This window comes from Apodemus sylvaticus, chromosome 4 (genome assembly GCF_947179515.1).
Source record: "Apodemus sylvaticus chromosome 4, mApoSyl1.1, whole genome shotgun sequence".
In the NCBI taxonomy this organism is placed as follows: domain Eukaryota; kingdom Metazoa; phylum Chordata; class Mammalia; order Rodentia; family Muridae; genus Apodemus; species Apodemus sylvaticus.
Window position 1 is genome coordinate 42183208 of NC_067475.1, and position 17147 is coordinate 42200354.

At 39.7% G+C, this 17147-nt stretch overlaps 1 non-coding gene and 1 pseudogene across 1 annotated transcript; both read left to right on the plus strand.

Moving 5' to 3' along the window:
* The first annotated feature begins 145 nt into the window (after positions 1–145).
* On the plus strand, positions 146–281 carry LOC127683910 (small nucleolar RNA SNORA17). The gene has a single exon (XR_007977691.1). It is a non-coding gene; the product is annotated as a small nucleolar RNA SNORA17 (small nucleolar RNA).
* A 295-nt stretch (positions 282–576) lies between these two features.
* LOC127683559 (60S ribosomal protein L24-like) lies at positions 577–4044 on the plus strand (annotated as a pseudogene).
* Positions 4045–17147: the final 13103 nt, after the last annotated feature.

The following is a 17147-nucleotide window of genomic DNA, read 5'->3' on the forward strand; positions in this document are numbered from 1 at the left end:
TTGTCTATTGAGCCTTGGGCTTGGCTCCCCAAGATGTATTGATCTCTACATTGTTTTCAGTTATGGTCTTCATTTGCTGTGAAGAGAGGCTTCACTGATAAAGGGTGGTAGCTATAGTTATCTACAGGTATAAGAATAAGATTGTCCTGTTCCTAGAGGCATTGCAGGTGTGGCAGCTGTGTCACATATGTGTCAGTAGGTGGCAGAGGGAAGAGAGGACAGGATATGTCTGTGTTTGGTGTTCTAACCTGTGAATACTGAATGATTAGCAGACTAACACTCCTTGAAAAAAGCTAGCCTGAGAGGACTACCAGTCTGGTGCCATGCAGATGGGAGATGGGAGGATTTCAAACTATATCCCAAATCCCTGCCTGGTACCATAATGCAGGAGGGAGTCATAGCACTCTTGAGACCACTCCTAGGACATCCCTAGACATTCAGCAACCCTGGGAGCTACTAAGAGAAGTACATGGTAGAGAAATGGAAGAGAAAGAGAAACAGGATGTGGGCACAAGAAGAGAGGTAGGAATGGAGACTCAAGTACAGTGAGGAACAGCCTGATGTGAAGAGCAGATGATGCCACCTGGGACCACTGTGGGATCTTGTCCTATGCTGCCACCGAGGACCACATCTGGATCCAAGGCCCTGCTGCAGCAAGGGTCTGTTACCATCAAAAGTCAGGCAGATGTCCCTGGTCTGGGGTACTGTCTAGGGACATTTTGATGTCTGAAGGTTGTGAAGAACTGGCCTCATCCATTGCCTGGGCATCCAGGGATAGCTGTCCTTAGGAGACATGAAAGCAGGAGAGCTGACAGCACCCTTTGCCAGGTGCAGTACCATGGAGAGTTGGCCTGAACATTGCATGGTTGAGGAAGAGCAAGCAGGCTCTGAGTAAGAGCGTGGGGAGCTGTCTGGTAACTTGTCTGCTGTGCCACAGAGTGAGCAAGGGAGAGATGCCTTCCCCCACCATCACCCTTTGCACCTACAGCAGTCTAGAGAGCTGGCCCTGGGGTCGTGAGAGGAAGAGAGCTGGTCTTGTCCCTCACTTGCTGCAGCACCTGGGAGAGCAGGCTCTGCACCTTGCCTAAGCAGCAGGGTAGAGCTGGCTCTGGTTGCAGGGGTTGCTTTGAGCTTGAAAGTTGGAGAGCCATCAGGCTGACCAGCACAGATAAATCTCAGACCCAGATAGGGCTTTGAATTGGCCCACTCCCAACATCTATACCATCAGTGAACTGCTGGAGTACATGAACATGCTGGTCCTACAGATCAAAAACTACAGGATCTCCATGACACAGGGCAAAAACAGGATGTCTGAGAGGAGTCCCAGTGAGGTTCTAGTATTGATTGAGTAGAAGAAACCTGTACCGACCAATGACTCATTGCAATGAACATTTGCAAGCAAAAGAGTGTAGACAAAATGGTGTATGTGGACAATGAGATATGTTGTTTTTTTCCTCTTTAGGAGAGGAGGCTGAAAGATTGGAGGGTGGGTATGATGGGAAGAAGAGAGGAGTATGATTGGGGTGCATGATGTGCATGAAATTCACAAAGAACCAATGAAAATTAAAAAAAAATATATTACACTGATCATTCAAAAGGAAGCTTCTAATGCATGGTAGTGAGATTTTTGCTAGCCTAGTTTTTTTTTTTCAAAAAATTGTCAGCTCAAATGGCTTAACTTCCTTTAAAGTGTGTGTGTGTGTGTGTGTAAGAGAGATAGAGAGAGACAGAGATAGAGACAGAAATAGAGACAGAGGGAGAGAAAGTGTGTATACGCAAACATTTATATGTATTTCCTATATTTCTAGGTAGATATAAAATAATATGACAAAGATGAACTTTCTAATCAAAAAGGACAAAGGCTGGAAAATTTCTCAGCAGTCAACACTTAAAAAAATGAGGACGGGCGCTTGAAAGAGAACAAAGGTATCATAAAGAAATTAATATGTATCACACTACACATCAAGGTAAGGAAAGACTGACCCCTAAGTCACTTTGAAGACTGTCAGTCCCACTAAGGACTGAGTGCAAGAATGGGGTGTAGACAACCTCAAAGGAAGGGCCATAGGTACATATAGGAGCTCAGAGTATGCTCAATTCTACCTAAATGCTCAGTTCATCTTACCCTAGAATTGTTCTTTTGGAGCACTCCAGGTTCAGCTCTAGAGGACCTAGGAGCAGTTCAGGTTGCAGCAACTGGCCTTCTGGAGGCCATTGATGTAAACTTTGGTAGCCTTCATCCTCTGCTGTCTCCACCAGCACACAGGATATACAAGCCTCAAAGGATAAAAACAAACAAACAAACAAAACAAAACAAAACCAAACAAAACAAAACAAGACAAACCGGAGCCTCCTGAAGTTATGGGATCATGCTGAGGGGGTTTGATCAGAGCTATATAGATACAAGTGAGCAATTCTAGCTCCAGGCAGGAGACCTCAACTCAAGAAATCTGCAGTGAGGATTAACTACCGAGAACCTGGGATTCCAGTTCTTGCTCAGAAAAACTGACAAGCCAAGGCAAGACCTCCCCAGTCTGATGAGATGAGCTAGGACCTCTGTCACAGTGACCCTCCAAGGAAAACCAAGATTTTGGACTTACTTAGCCCATATTTCCTCTTTTTACTTTGCTTGTTACCTCTTTTACCCCATCAGAATTGAATGGCCTCTCCAGTGGCTATTCCCCCATTAGTTTTTGTACACATCACACATTGGATTTCATATGCTTATGACTAGAGATCAATTGGCCTCTAAGTGTCTCACCTACAAGTGATTTTGATGACATTTAGATGAAACTTTAGACTTTGGATCTTTACAATGATGCTAGAACAAATTTAGGTTTTGACAGGATGTTTTAGGACAGGATAAATATATTATACAATGTTATGGCTTTGGATCAGAAGAACATGTGATAGCCAGTAGTATGCTTGCTCCCAAACCAGAGGATGGATCTTTTGGGCAAGTCATTGAATATTTATAATCATTTCCAGAATAATGCTTCAACTTTTAATCTTATATGAACAGGGTGAGCTGTACCATCTATGGATGAAGAAATACATCCTCATTAAGCACTGAATCTTCTGACACTGCAGTTTTGGAATTTCTAGTCTCCACAGTTATGAGAAAGAATTTACATTTAGAAGTCATTCATCTTGGAGACTTTGATAGAACAGTACAGACAGTGCCCAAAACATTAATGTTCAAATTGACCCACTCAAATCTTTACCCAAACTCCCATGGTAATATTGAAAACCAGAAACTAAACAAAGCCCAAAACACCAGTGCAAAAAAATCCTAGAGAGAAGACTCAGGAGCTACCCTGAGTCCTTATTACTTTATTTTTCTTACACATTCATAAGCCCAACACAAAGGGATATTAGTCATTCTGGATGTTAAGGCTATGCACAAAGTAATCATTGCCTTTCATCCCATTATCTGTTCCTTGTAGTCACAGACCTTTTTATTTTATCTTTGCTATTACTAGGGGCGAGGGCTCACCATTTTGCTTATTTTCATAGTTGTAAATCTGTAGTTTTTCCATGATTCTTTTTTTCTCTTCACCATCTTTCCCCTGGCAGGCCGACAGCTATCACTGGGAACATCAAGCTGTGTAGTTTCAGTGGGTACAAGATCTACCCAGGACACAGGCAGCATTATACCAGGACCAACGGGAAGATTTTCCAGATTCTTAATGCAAAATATGAGTCTGCATTCCTTTCCAAAAGGCATCTTAGGCAGAAAAACTGGACTGTACTCTACAGAAGAAAACATAAGAAAGGACAATTGGAAGATATGAGAAAGAACCCACTGTGTGGTCAAATTCCAGAGAGGTGTTACTGATGCAGCTCTTGGTGATATAATAGCCAAGAGGAATCAGAAATCAGAAGTTAGGAAATCTCAGCAAGAGCGTGCTATAAGGGCTGCCAAGGAAGCAAAAAACGGCTAAGCAGGCATCAAAGAAGACAGCAATGGCTCCTGCCAAGGCCCCCACAAAGGCAGCACCTGACCAAAAGATTGCGAAGCCTGTGAATGTCTCTGCTCCCTGAGCTGGTGAGAAACATTAATTTGGTAGGTCACAGGTTAAAACATAGATCTGTCACTAAAGAAAAAAAAATCTGTGGTTTTCTGATTTTATTGTTTTTAGATTAAGATACTTGATACCTGTTGGCCTCTTCCTGGAAACTCAAACTGTGTCTGGATGCTTCTTGTTCTTCCTAGATGGATCAAGTCTATTCCTTCAAGGTCTTTATAAATGCTGAGAAACCACAACTATATCCACACAAATGCAAGAAGAGGATGAAACTCTGAAATATGAAAGGAAGTTGGACTTTCTGAGGGATTTCCCAACCTGAAAAGTGACATAACAGATGGACATTCATTTTCCTTATTGTTTCCTCCAGGAAGTTCCCAAACCATTAGCCTGGAACCTAAAATGTCATTGATAATAAAGTTCCAACAGAAGCCTGTCACGAACGGTTAAAGCGTGATCTAATGAGAGGGTTATCTAACAACAGGAAGCTGTTCATGCATGCTTGTATCTGGCTCCTCTTTCTTTCTCATTCTTTCTTTCATGAAATGGTTCATATCAGGGTAGGCATTTCAATCTAATCCAGTTAAATAAATCCATCACAGGCACACCCTAGGTCAATCTATTCTAGACAAATCATAACTGAGTCTATGTTCTGCCCAGTTGACACTCAGAGCTTATCACCACGGTATGTATAGTGGTTACTTTTCTCATTGCTGTGACAAAACACTCAATGAAAGCAGCTAAAGAAGGGAAAGGTTTATGTTTGTCTTGTAGCTTGAGGGTACACAGGCCATTATGATGGGAGAGGCATGGTGGTAGGAACTTAAGGCTGCTGTTCATATTGCATTCATAGTCTGGGAACCAAAAAGGCCTGTACTCTATCACATTCTCTTTTTCTATTTAGTCCTAGACCTTAGTTCAAGAAACTGTGCCACCTACAAACAGGGAGGGTCTTTCTCGTTTAACTAAACCTTTCTGGAAATACTCTCAGAGATGCACCCAAAGCTGTGCTTCCATGGTAATTTTAAACCCATCAAATAGCTGATGAAGATAAACCATCACAGCATCTCTGAGACTAAATGGACTGGGATGGATTATGGATACTAGGTAAAGATTCCACTTCACTAAGTCTCTAATGTCACTGAAGCAACACAGATCTGCCAAATTCCACACTTGCTGAACACACTGCGGTTGAACAATATTAGATGAGACAGGACAATCTGACTCTCTGTTTTCCCAACAAACCTGTGTCATCCAGTCTTAGCAGAGAGCTGGACCTCTACCATCAGCCTTTATCAATAAGACTGACTGAACAATGTGGTAAACATAAAATGGGGTATCCAGCACCCTCATTCCCCACAGGCTTGAGCACACATCTCTTCATGGAACTAAAAGCTACAATTAGATGATAAGAGATGGAGATATTTGGCAAAAAATGGTTCTATTTTTTTTAAATAATTCTGTTATAGTTTATTAAGCACAACAGATAGACAAATATTCTTTGTACTGTAGAAGAAATATGTTATCACATTAAATATTGATATTCATGGTACTGATTTTGTTATATAGGTGGTAGACAGAAAAGTGTCAGAACTCAAGGGGGTTGCCATTGAGGGCATGAAATTGCAAGGATGGGAACAATTATTGTCCCCTGGAGAACCATGGAATGGAGGAAGAGTCCTGGAGACATTCAGAGGCTTCTTTCAGCTGATCATAATAAAAATGTGAGAAGAGGATTTACGGAAAACACAGAGCCTCAGGATACTCTTACCAGCTTGTGGGAGGTCTTCAACATCCAAGGTCAGCCAAGATCAAAGACAGAACATTACCTGGAAACCATAGCACTAAGAACACAGCTTGTAAAATCCTTGGTTAAGTCCTCGAAAGCTTTCTACCACCATCTCCAAGACTCTTCACCAAACAAAATGTCTCCTGAGGACTATAAAGTAGATGTCTCTATCGCATCAGGGCTTTAGGGATTCTCAAGGGCGTTGTGCTATAGCTTAAAGGAAGGCTCAAGGAGGGAATGACTTACTCTAAAAAGACTTTCTGGTGTTTTTTTTCCTAGTCCCATGCAGACTATAAATTGACATACAAGGATCCCATAAAGTTATTTAAAAGAATTATAACAGTTTGGTCAGAAAAAGGATGATGGCAATATGAATTTAAAGAGTGGCCTCTGGGTCATTGAACGTCTATGAGTACAAAGAAAATCACTCAACTGCAAACATAAGCTATTTCTGTAAAATGAAAGATGGGCCAGAGGGCAGAGTCAAAAGACTAGATGACAGATTCACTCCGGAGAGAGTTTCTTGTCCCTAATCAAGGAACTGATGAGATGTGCCTTACATATCTCTGAATTGCTAGGGACCAATCACTGTGTCCCTTCTACATATCCCTGAGAGAGGATCTCTATTATGGTTTCCTGATGCTTGTTCCCTCAGTGGACACTGGGTATGCATGTAGGGATAATAACTTGCCTCCTATTCCACTCACAGGTTTTCAAGCCAAAATGAATTGTATCTATGGAACTAAATCCAAGGACTTCGAGTAATATCTGAATTTGATTTAGATGACCTGATCCTGCCCCTCAAGAATGGCATTGATTTCATAACTTGATGATTCTCCAAGGAGCTTATAGGAAAAGTTTAAATGGTTTTTGGCCGAAGATGAACTGGCATGGTTTGAAAAATTATGTGACACTCTTCCCATCTAAAGGTAGATCCTGTCTTCCTTGCCCCTGAATATGGGCTTTAGGAAATGGCAGAAATGTTGCCATTCTGGTTTGAAAGAGAAATGCCCTCTGTAGCTATGTGCAGGAATTTGAACATTTAGTCCTCATTGGTTACTCTGTTTAGGGTACAGACTTGCTGAAGGAAATATATGACCAGGAGACAGCTCTGAATGTATCTACCTTTATCCTGTTTTCAATTTGCTTTCTCTGCTTTGTCCTGGAGAAGGAGTGATCTCTCTGCTCTCTGCTCCTGCCAGTACTCCTGCTGGGTACTACTATACCTCTCTGCCATAATGGATTTTTACCCCTTTTCAACCATCAATTAAAATAAGCCCTTTGTTTTAGAAGTTACCATCGTTGTGGTGTTTTATAACACCAACAAAAAAGTAAGGAATACCGAGAGAATGGGTCCCCAGTGCAGAATGTACAAATATCAAACATCCAAGGCTGATAACTCAACCTGATTTCCTTCCTTTGTTAAGCATTTTTGATTCTAATACTCTATATTAACTAGTAAAATGATGAAGCAAAATTGATTGTTTTGTTGTTTGCATACCTATTCTGAGAAGATAGATACTTATCCATCAAGGCTAATAGCATGCTCACAGACTTCCCCATCTTTCCTGTCAAACAAAAACTATTGTGTTGTAACCTTTCTTCATTCTCAAGTACTTCTCTATTCTTTAATATAAAGGTTTCCCCTCCCATCTGCCCTCATATGGAAAGGCCTGATAACCAATGTGACAGAATTAGGAAATAGAGCCTTTGGGAAGTGATTGTGTTATGTTAGTTCCTCATTTTAGAATGGGATTATTGCTCTTACATGAAAACTCTGATAGCTTTCCTCTTCTACTATGTTACAGTGCACTGAAGTGGGGCCTGTCCTGAGTTCACAGAAGTTCATGGGACCTGACAATGTCATCAGTTTGAATATCCCAGTTTCCAAAATGGTAAAGAATTTGTATCTGTTGTTTATAAGCTCTTCCTTTGTTGTATAATGTCATAGGATCCTGAATGAACTGAGACACTGTTTAAGACACACCTTCACAATGATGAGATCTACCCTGTGTCCTTATTAATTACTCTTTATCTCTCTTCTAATCTGCTGTTTTTCATTGAGGTAAAATGTGCCATTTAGTGCCTGGCAGATCAACGTGTTCAAAGAGGCTTCAGTACTCCCTCCAGCTCCCAGTGTATCCTACCCCACCCTCTGCTTAGTCTCATGGTCAGGATCTCAGGGGATGTGTTGGGCCTCATCCTTCCCAATAAGCTACAGGATTCATGGTTTTGCTAGTTTGGACAAAACAAAACACAGACGATTCCCCCAAGCCACAGACACTATAAGATGAAAAGCCAAAGCCCAATGAATAACCCTTCTTGTTTGTGTGCAGTTCCTCTCATTCACCTTGACTCACTCAATTTATTTAAATCTATTAATTAGATAATGAGTCACCAGCAGTCTCTCGGTTCTGCAGAATCATTATCCTTATTTTCTAATTTAGCACAAGGGAAATGATGTACATAGACATGCTTGCAAATATTAGAGAGGATAACTGTTTCCCCCACACATAAATCATTTCTTTCTTCTTTTGAAAGTCCAACTCAAAATATGAAAAACTTCTAGGAAATGTACATACAAGGTCTTTGCTTTAACTTATTGTCCTTTGACAGCTCTTCTTTCCTAGTCTTTAGCTCTGTTTTTGGAGTATACTTTTTAAGACTCAAATCTGACCCTCTCATTCCCATCTCTGGGCTTTAAAGTCACCCCAGCCTTCCATCCCCTTGCCTACTGTATCCTAAATGTCCTCTCGGCTCTAGATCATACTTGTGTCTCTTCACTTTGAGGCACTCAACCCTCAACTCTGTCCATTTTTTTTTCATCTGCATTGTGTCACCTGACTTATTGGTTTGTGTCTCACGACCTGTTCAATCTTCTTTCAAGTCCAATTTAATTTCCTGTGCCTTGTATTTTGTTTTTGTTAGTGTTGTTTTTGTTTTTCTATAGTTTATGGATCTGCCTTTTTGGGGTCCTCTCCCAGAATTCCTACACAGTATGGCTCCTCTCAGTTTATATTTCTATCTGTCCTCTTTTATGAGAAACTTCTTTGCAGACAAAATCTGCCTTGCATGTACTTATGCTCATGAGCCTCACAAAAGACTTCCTTGGTTAATGAATAGAGTGAGACAAAAACAGTTCCCAAGAAGAAGGTAGATTTTCATAAGTGATGTCCTCCGATAGAGGAGAAAGGTTCCTATCTTAGAATAATTTCTATGTTGCCTAATTCAGAGAAGTCAACACTTCTCAAAGATAGTACTGTATTGGAACCCGGAATTAAAAGTGAAACACTTAAATTCTTGCCAACCAAATCCAAGAACACATCAAAACTATCATCCACCATGATCAAGTAGGCTTCATCACAGGGATGCAGGGATGGTTCAATATAAGGAAATCCATCAATGCTATCCACTACATTAACAAACTCAAAGAAAAAAACCATACGATCATCTCATTAGATGCAAAAAAAGCATTTGACAAAATTCAGGAAATCATCAAAATCAGGGCCGAAATCAATCAAGTAGAAACAAAGAGAACCATACAAAGAATCAACAAAACCAGGAGCTGGTTCTTTGAGAAAATCAACAAACTAGATAAACCCTTAGCCAGACTAACCAAAGGGCACAAAGACAGTATCCAGATTAACAAAGTTAGAAATGAAAAGGGAGATATAACAACAGAAACTGAGGAAATTCAAAAAATCATTAGATTCTACTACAAAAGCCTATACTCAACACAACTGGAGAATCTGGAGGAAATGGACAGTTTCCTAGACAGATATCCAACACCAAAACTAATCAGGATCAAATAGATCATCAGTCCCATAACACCTGAAGAAATAAAAAGGGTCATAGAAAGTCTCCCAACCAAAAAAAGCATGGGACCAGATGGCTTCAGGGCAGAATTCTATGAGACCTTCATAGAAGACCTAACACCAATACTCTTCAAACTATTCCACAAAATAGAAACAGAAGGAACTCTATCCAACTCGTTCTATGACACCACAATTACGCTGATACCAAAACCACACAAAGATCCAAAAAAGAAAGAGAACTTCAAGCCAATTTCTCTTATGAATATTGATGCAAAAATACTTAATAAAATTCTTGCCAACAGAATCCAAGAACACATCAAAATGATCATCCACCATGATCAAGTAGGCTTCATCCCAGGGATGGAGGGATGGTTCAATATAAGGAAATCCATCAATGCAATCCTCTACATAAACAAACTCAAAGAAAAAAAACCATATGATCATCTCATTAGATGCAGAAAAAGCATTTGACAAAATTCAGCATCCTTTCATCCTAAAAGTCTTGGAAAGAACAGGAATTCAAGGCTCATACCTAAACATCATTAAAGCAATATATAGCAAACCGGTAGCCAACATCAAACTAAATGGAGAGAAACTTGAAGCAATCCCACTAAAATCAGGGACTAGACAAGGTTGTCCTCTCTCTCCATATCTCTTCAATATAGTACTTCAAGGTCTAGCTAGAGCAATTAGACAACATAAGGAGATCAAGGGGATACAAATTGGAAAGGAAGAAGTCAAATTATCACTATTTGCAGATGACATGATAGTCTACTTAAGTGACCCGAGAACCTCCACCAGAGAACTCCTACTTCAGCAAAGTGGCTGGTTATAAAATCTCAAGCAAATCAGTTGCCTTCCTATACTTAAAAGATAAGCAGGCTGAGAAAGAAGTTAGGGAAATGACACCCTTCAAAATAGCCACAAACAATATAAAGTATCTTGGAGTGACTCTAACCAAACAAGTGAAAGATCTATATGACAAGAACTTCGGGCCTCTGAAGAAGGAAATCGAAGAAGACCTCAGAAAATGGAAAAATCTGCCACGCTCGTGGATCAGCAGGATTAATATAGTTAAAATGGCCATCTTGCCAAAAGTGATCTACAGATTCAATGCAATCCCCATCAAAATCCCAACTCAGTTCTTCACAGAGTTAGAAAAAGCAATTCTCAAATTCACCTGGAATAACAAAAAACCCAGGATAGCTAAAACTATTCTCAACAACAAAAGAAATTCTGGGGGAATCAGTATCCCTGACTTCAAGCAATACGGCAGAGCAATAGTGTTAAAAACTGCGTGGTATTGGCACAGTGACAGACAAGTGGACCAATGGAATAGAACTGAAGATCCAGAAATGAATCCACACACTTTGATCTTCGACAAAGGAGCCGAAAACATCCAGTGGAAAAAAGATACCCTTTTCAACAAATGATGCTGGTTCAATTGGAGGTCAGCATGCAGAAGAATGTGAATTGATCCATTCTTATCTCCATGTACTAAACTTCACTCCAAGTGGATCAAGGACCTCCATGTAAAACCAGACACACTGAAACTAATAGGAAAGAAACTGGGGAAGACCCTTGAGGACATGGGCATAGGGGAAAAGTTCCTGAACAGATCACCAATAGCTTATGCTCTAAGATCAAGAATTGACAAATGGGACCTCATAAAATTACAAAGTTTCTGTAAGGCAAAGGACACTGTTAAAAGGACAAAATGGCAACCATCAAATTGGGAAAGGATATTCACCAACCCTACATCTGATAGAGGGCTAATATCCAATATATACAAAGAACTCAAGAAGTTAGACCCCAGGGAACCAAATAACCCTATTAAAAATGGGGTACAAATCTAAACAGAATTTTCACCTGAAGAAATTTGGATGGCTGAGAGGCACCTTAAGAAGTGCTCAACATCATTAGTCATTAGGGAAATGCAAATCAAAACAACCCTGAGATTTTACCTTACACCAATCAGAATGGCTAAGGTCAAAAACTCAGGAGACCCCAGGTGTTGGCGAGGATGTGGAGAAAGAGGAACACTCCTCTACTGCTGGTGGGTCTGTAAGATGGTACAACCACTTTGAAAATCAGTCTGGAGGTTCCTCAGAAAACAGGACATGACACTTCTGGAGGATCCTGAGTTCAAATCCCAGCAACCACAACCATCTGTCTTCTGGAGTGTCTGAAGACAGCTACAGTGTGCTTACATATAATAAATAAATAACTCTTCTAAAAAAAGAAAAAAAATAAAAGTGACACACTTATACGTTTTCTTAGTCAGGGTTTCTACTCCTGCGCAAACATCATGATCAAGAAGCAAGTTGGGGAGGAAAGGGTTTATTCAACTTACACTTCCACATTGCTATTCTTCACTAAAGAAAGTCAGGACAGGAACTCAAGCAGGTCAGGAATCAGGAGCTGATGCAGAGGCCATGGAGGGATGTTCCTACTGGCTTGCTTCCCCTGGCTTGCTCAGCTTGTTTTCTTTTAGAACCTAAGACTACCAGCCCAGGGATGGCACCACCTACAATGGGCTCTCCCCCCCCACCCCGTGATCACTAATTGAGAAAATTCGCCACTGTTGGATCTCATGGAGGCATTTCCTCACCTGAAGCTCCTTTCTCCATGATAATTCCAGCTTGTGTCAAGTTGACACGCAAAACCAACCAGTATGTAAATGAGCCATGACATTTTCTACCTAATCATTCTGGCTATCCCACAGCTCCCAGTAAAGGGCCATTAATGACTGATCTTTGATTCTTTTTCAGAAAAAAATAATAATTTAAAAAATAATTCCTTGAGCAATGGACATGTACCTGACAACAAGAAGGTGATTTCTCTAACCAAATTAAATGGACCCAGAGGGTTTCAAGTCAGTAACTACTAAATTTTAATGTATTGGGATGAAAACAATGAAGAGGATAGACAGAATACTCTTAGATATTACAGATTATAGCTTTTGCAATAGCAGAATTCCCCCATTTTGGCTAAAAATCAAGTTATACAACTCAATTTGATGCTCAGGGATACCGTCAAGGTTTCTGTAAGAAAGACAATGTGCAACCCATTGTGTACAGGCACCATGTTTTCTTTAGAGATTCTTCATTTGATGGATACTTTTGCGTTTACCTTGGCTATCGTGAATAATGCTACAATATGTACATGGTTCTAGTTCCTGTTGTTTGAGGAACCTCCATATTGTTCTCCATAGCAGATGTTATATTTCATATTTCCATGATGTATGTAATAAGTCCCCCCTCTCTTTTCAGTCCAGGCCTCCAGTCCACAAATTTGTGCTGCCCACAGTTAAGGTAGCTCTTCTCACTTCAGTTAGCCTAATCTGGATAATCTCACAAGGCACCAAGAGGGTTGTCTGTAGAGTAAATCTAGATCTTGTTAAATTAGTATACCACTCATAAGAGTCTGTTCTGAAAGCTTCTTACCGAACTATCAAAAGTAAGTGAAAGATCTTTTCTTTTCGGTTAACATTTGATGTCATACAATATTTGCATTTGCTTTCTTGTGAGAAAATTAATTTTGTTCTAATGTTTTTAGTCTAGAATTTCTAAGTGTTTTCTTTAGAATTTCTGAATGAACCATCATTGGTTATCACTCTGTCATGTAGACCTGTAAAGAAATTGTCAACAGAAAGGAAGGAATTAATTTCCCCATGCTATTTTATAGCCAAAGGTCACTGTCCCATTTTGACCAGACTTAATGCATTCTGGGTAGCTGTACAGCTCTTGTTCTGGTGTCATATGTCACAAGTCTGAGTTTGTTATCACAGGTGGCTTGTTTCTTTATTTTGATTTTTATTCCCATGGTTTCATCTTTTTTTAAGATTTTTCCCCCCAGAGTCCATCTTCAGATAACATTAGAAATAAGCATTTCATTTTTTGACTAGCTTGAAAAGTTTTATTTTTGTGCTGTCCTTGTACATTTTAAATTGTCAATTGGAATGTGAAAGATTTCTAAATTTAAAACCATTTCATTCCAAAACTTAGGAGGCATTGTTTCATCATTGCTGGTCAGAAATCTGAGAATAAAACCTTCATTTCTCGTAACACAATCTTTTACAACTCCCTTCTTATCCCACATCCTAATATTGTTATCTAATATAATTTTTGTTTTTTATTCTTTTAATTTTTATTTCTTCTATTATCATGCATGCATAGAGTCTATTTCGATCACACCACTTCCTTTTTTAGTGTTCCTCTGTCCCCATCCATTCCCAATGATTTCTTCATCTTCCTAACTAATCTTCCTTTGCTTCCTTTGGTGGGGACACAGTGAGTTTAATGAGAGTATTATAGTTTCTTACAGCAAAATTGATGAAAGGTTTTACTAAAGTATAGGCAACTGAACATTGGCTATACCACTGAAGAAAATGTCTCCCCCAACCCCAGCCACCATTATCGGTCAATAATTAGATGGGGGGGTCCATCTTGCCTGTTCTTTAAGTATATTTGTATTCATAGTTTGGAAAACCATTTTCTATATGGGATTTGAATAGGGTAAATATATATATATATATACACTTATAAATATATATATTTATAAGTGTATATAAATATATATAAGTATATATATATATATAAATATATATATATACACTTCAGTGTGTGAAAGTATACACACACATACACACACACACACACACACACACACACACACACACACACACACACTGCCTTTTCTACTAGCACAATGTGTTCAATAAAGTTTTCTCTTCCTGTGATTCAAATTCAGCTCTGGGAGTCTATTCCCACTCTTGGTTTCAGATTCTCTGTAATTTGCACATGTGCCTTAACTGTCTTTACATTTCTTTACTTTCTTATACACTCATATATCAGCATGTATTTCATGACTATTTCACTACAACTGGCAAGCTACTCTACTTTCCCCATCTTTATGCACTACACTTTTCCAAATCATTTGTCCAACTTGGTATGACATTTTTGATGAGTGATATGATCTAAGTAGGAGATGGTCTTTTCAACAGAGGGGTATGAGCTACTTTCTTTTTCCTTGCGTACGAATGTTTTAATAAGATTTCTACATGCCTTCTCGGATTTTCACAAATTTTTTTTTGAGTAATGACATGGATATAAAGGCTTTCCTAGATGCAGCAATTTTAAGAGAGTCCTTACATTGTGAGATTGGAATGGCCTGAAGCAACGCCTTTATTTCCTTGTCAAATCTCATAAACTGAAAAGGTATTAAAGAAATAGTGTTAGGGAATTTGAGAGAAGGGAGTCTTCTGTTGTTTCTCTTTCTTCCACTTCCCCCACATGTCCTGGCGGGTCTGAGATAGCCACAGGGCTCAGTCTCTGAACAGGCAGGCAAATGATTGTCATGTTTCAAAGATAGGCTCAAAGTAGCTTTCTCAGAGCCAGGAGAGTTGGCCATTGTGCCTTATTGGGTGGAACTTGGAACTGCCAGCTGCTAGTACTAAACTAGGAACATTTCTCATTGAAAATGGCATGGGCAATGGGTATCTTAGTGCCCTCATGGGATGAGGGCCAATCCAGTGCATTGAATTATAATGGTAATAATTATAATGGTAATAATAATGAATAGTTATGATATTAATATAGCAGTATTAATACCTAACCAAATTAAATATTTCCTCTGTGTCAACACGTTGCAAGGCAGTTTTCTCGGAATTCAATCATTCTTTTCTCAAGGAAGGAAGAGGCTCCTGATCCTCCAGTGGTAAACAAAGGGTGCTATCCTGGGAAGCAGAAAGGGATGTTCTCAGGTCCAGACTGCTGCTCCCCAGCAGTATGTAAAGTGGTAAAGGACTATAGTGCCAGGGAAATGTTAGTGACCCCCCAAAACAGACAGGAGCCAATCTGATGCAACTCGCAGCAGGGTCTATATTCTATTCAAGCTAGTTTGACCCACCCCACTCCCAATGCACCACTGTCACGTAGGACAGTTTTGATGGTGGGGGAGCCCCGAATGTCTGTCAGGGTAAGGGTTTATAGTAAGCTGCAAGCAGGGAGTAAGTGTGCAAGCATCTAATTGGAAAGCTACTATGGCCTTTAACATAATTGGCTAGCACTGAGAGATATATCGTAACTACTGCATTGATGGTTATTAAGCAAGGGGTGGGCTTATACCCTGGGGTTGCAGGTTTGTGGGCGAAATAACCTGGAGATGCTGGTCTTGTTGGGGATTAGCCTAGAGCCTGGATCTAGGTTCAGGTTTTGTTGGGGGGCAACTTGGAAACTAATGCGAGGTAACAGCTTGTTAGTTTATCTGAGTTCAAACTTAGGTAAGGTTCTCTAAAATGGAGTCTTAATTTAAAAGCTTTGGCATCTCAGGATGAGAGTGCTGAAGGAGGAGACGGGCCAGATGAACAGCAGAACTACAGTGGAGCTGCCTGAACACAGGTACAGAGAGCTTCAGAGTTACAGCTCTCATGAGTTATCCCATGTCAGGATGCAGTTTTCTGCGATGCGATGCTTCTGGGTCATTCTTGCTCCTTGTAAGTAATCCCTCGCCTACACTTCTAGAAACTCCAATAAAAACTCATTGATTCACCAAACTAGACAGTGGCCCAGTTGTTATTTTGGTCTACAATGGCTTCCTTTTTTGGGGGGGGAGTAGATGTGTATGTGTTAAGTCTCTCTAGGAAGAGTCAGACATACAACATAGTAATGTTTCAGATTTTGCATATATGATTTTATATAACTTTTACAACAGTGGTGTAAAGTCAGTGTCTATTGTAGTTGTGTGTGTGTGTGTGTGTGTGTGTGTGTGTGTGTGAGTGTATAAAATGAAGTTTTGAGACATTGAAATGCTTTCTATTGCCACAATTAATAAGCTGTGTAGCTGTCATTCAATCTAAAGTGAGAATACAGATTTAGCCCCAGAAGTACAACTGGTGCCACATGCAAATGGGATTATCATTTACTAATTAGTTCACAAAGAGATTCTTTTAGGAATTCTTCCTAAGAAGAGATTAAAATATAAACATGAAATAGCACCACTATTTTTCCTCAGAAACAGAAAGGAAGAGGGACAGAAAGGAACTATAAATATTTCCTCAGAGATTCAAGCAATAGTTTTGATCATTTCCAGTTCAGATTTCTTAATAAAGAAGATTGAAGCTTTTAAATTTCTTTTTGAGATCTACTAACTTGAAATTATTTCAAATGTATTTTAGTAGACTTATAGCCTACATTTAATTTAATATCTAGCTAACAATGTAAGATTTGAGATGAGGAACAGATGAATGATGTAGTTTACAGGGTTCCTTCTATAGACATTAAATCATTGAATTTGATTAGTTCTCATTTTGTGCATGTGTGCTTATTTTTTTTCAAAAAGTCGTTTAGACATCTATGAATAGTCCACAGGATTAAACATCAGGAAGAAGAGATTAAAAAGCAGGCATTTTGGGCACAGTGGTTCTGGCTCTGGAGGTGTGGGTGCCGGTGAGCTACCCGGAGGGCATGAGAGCAGGAGAGCTGTCCCTGCCTCCTGTAGATTGAGGCATGGAGC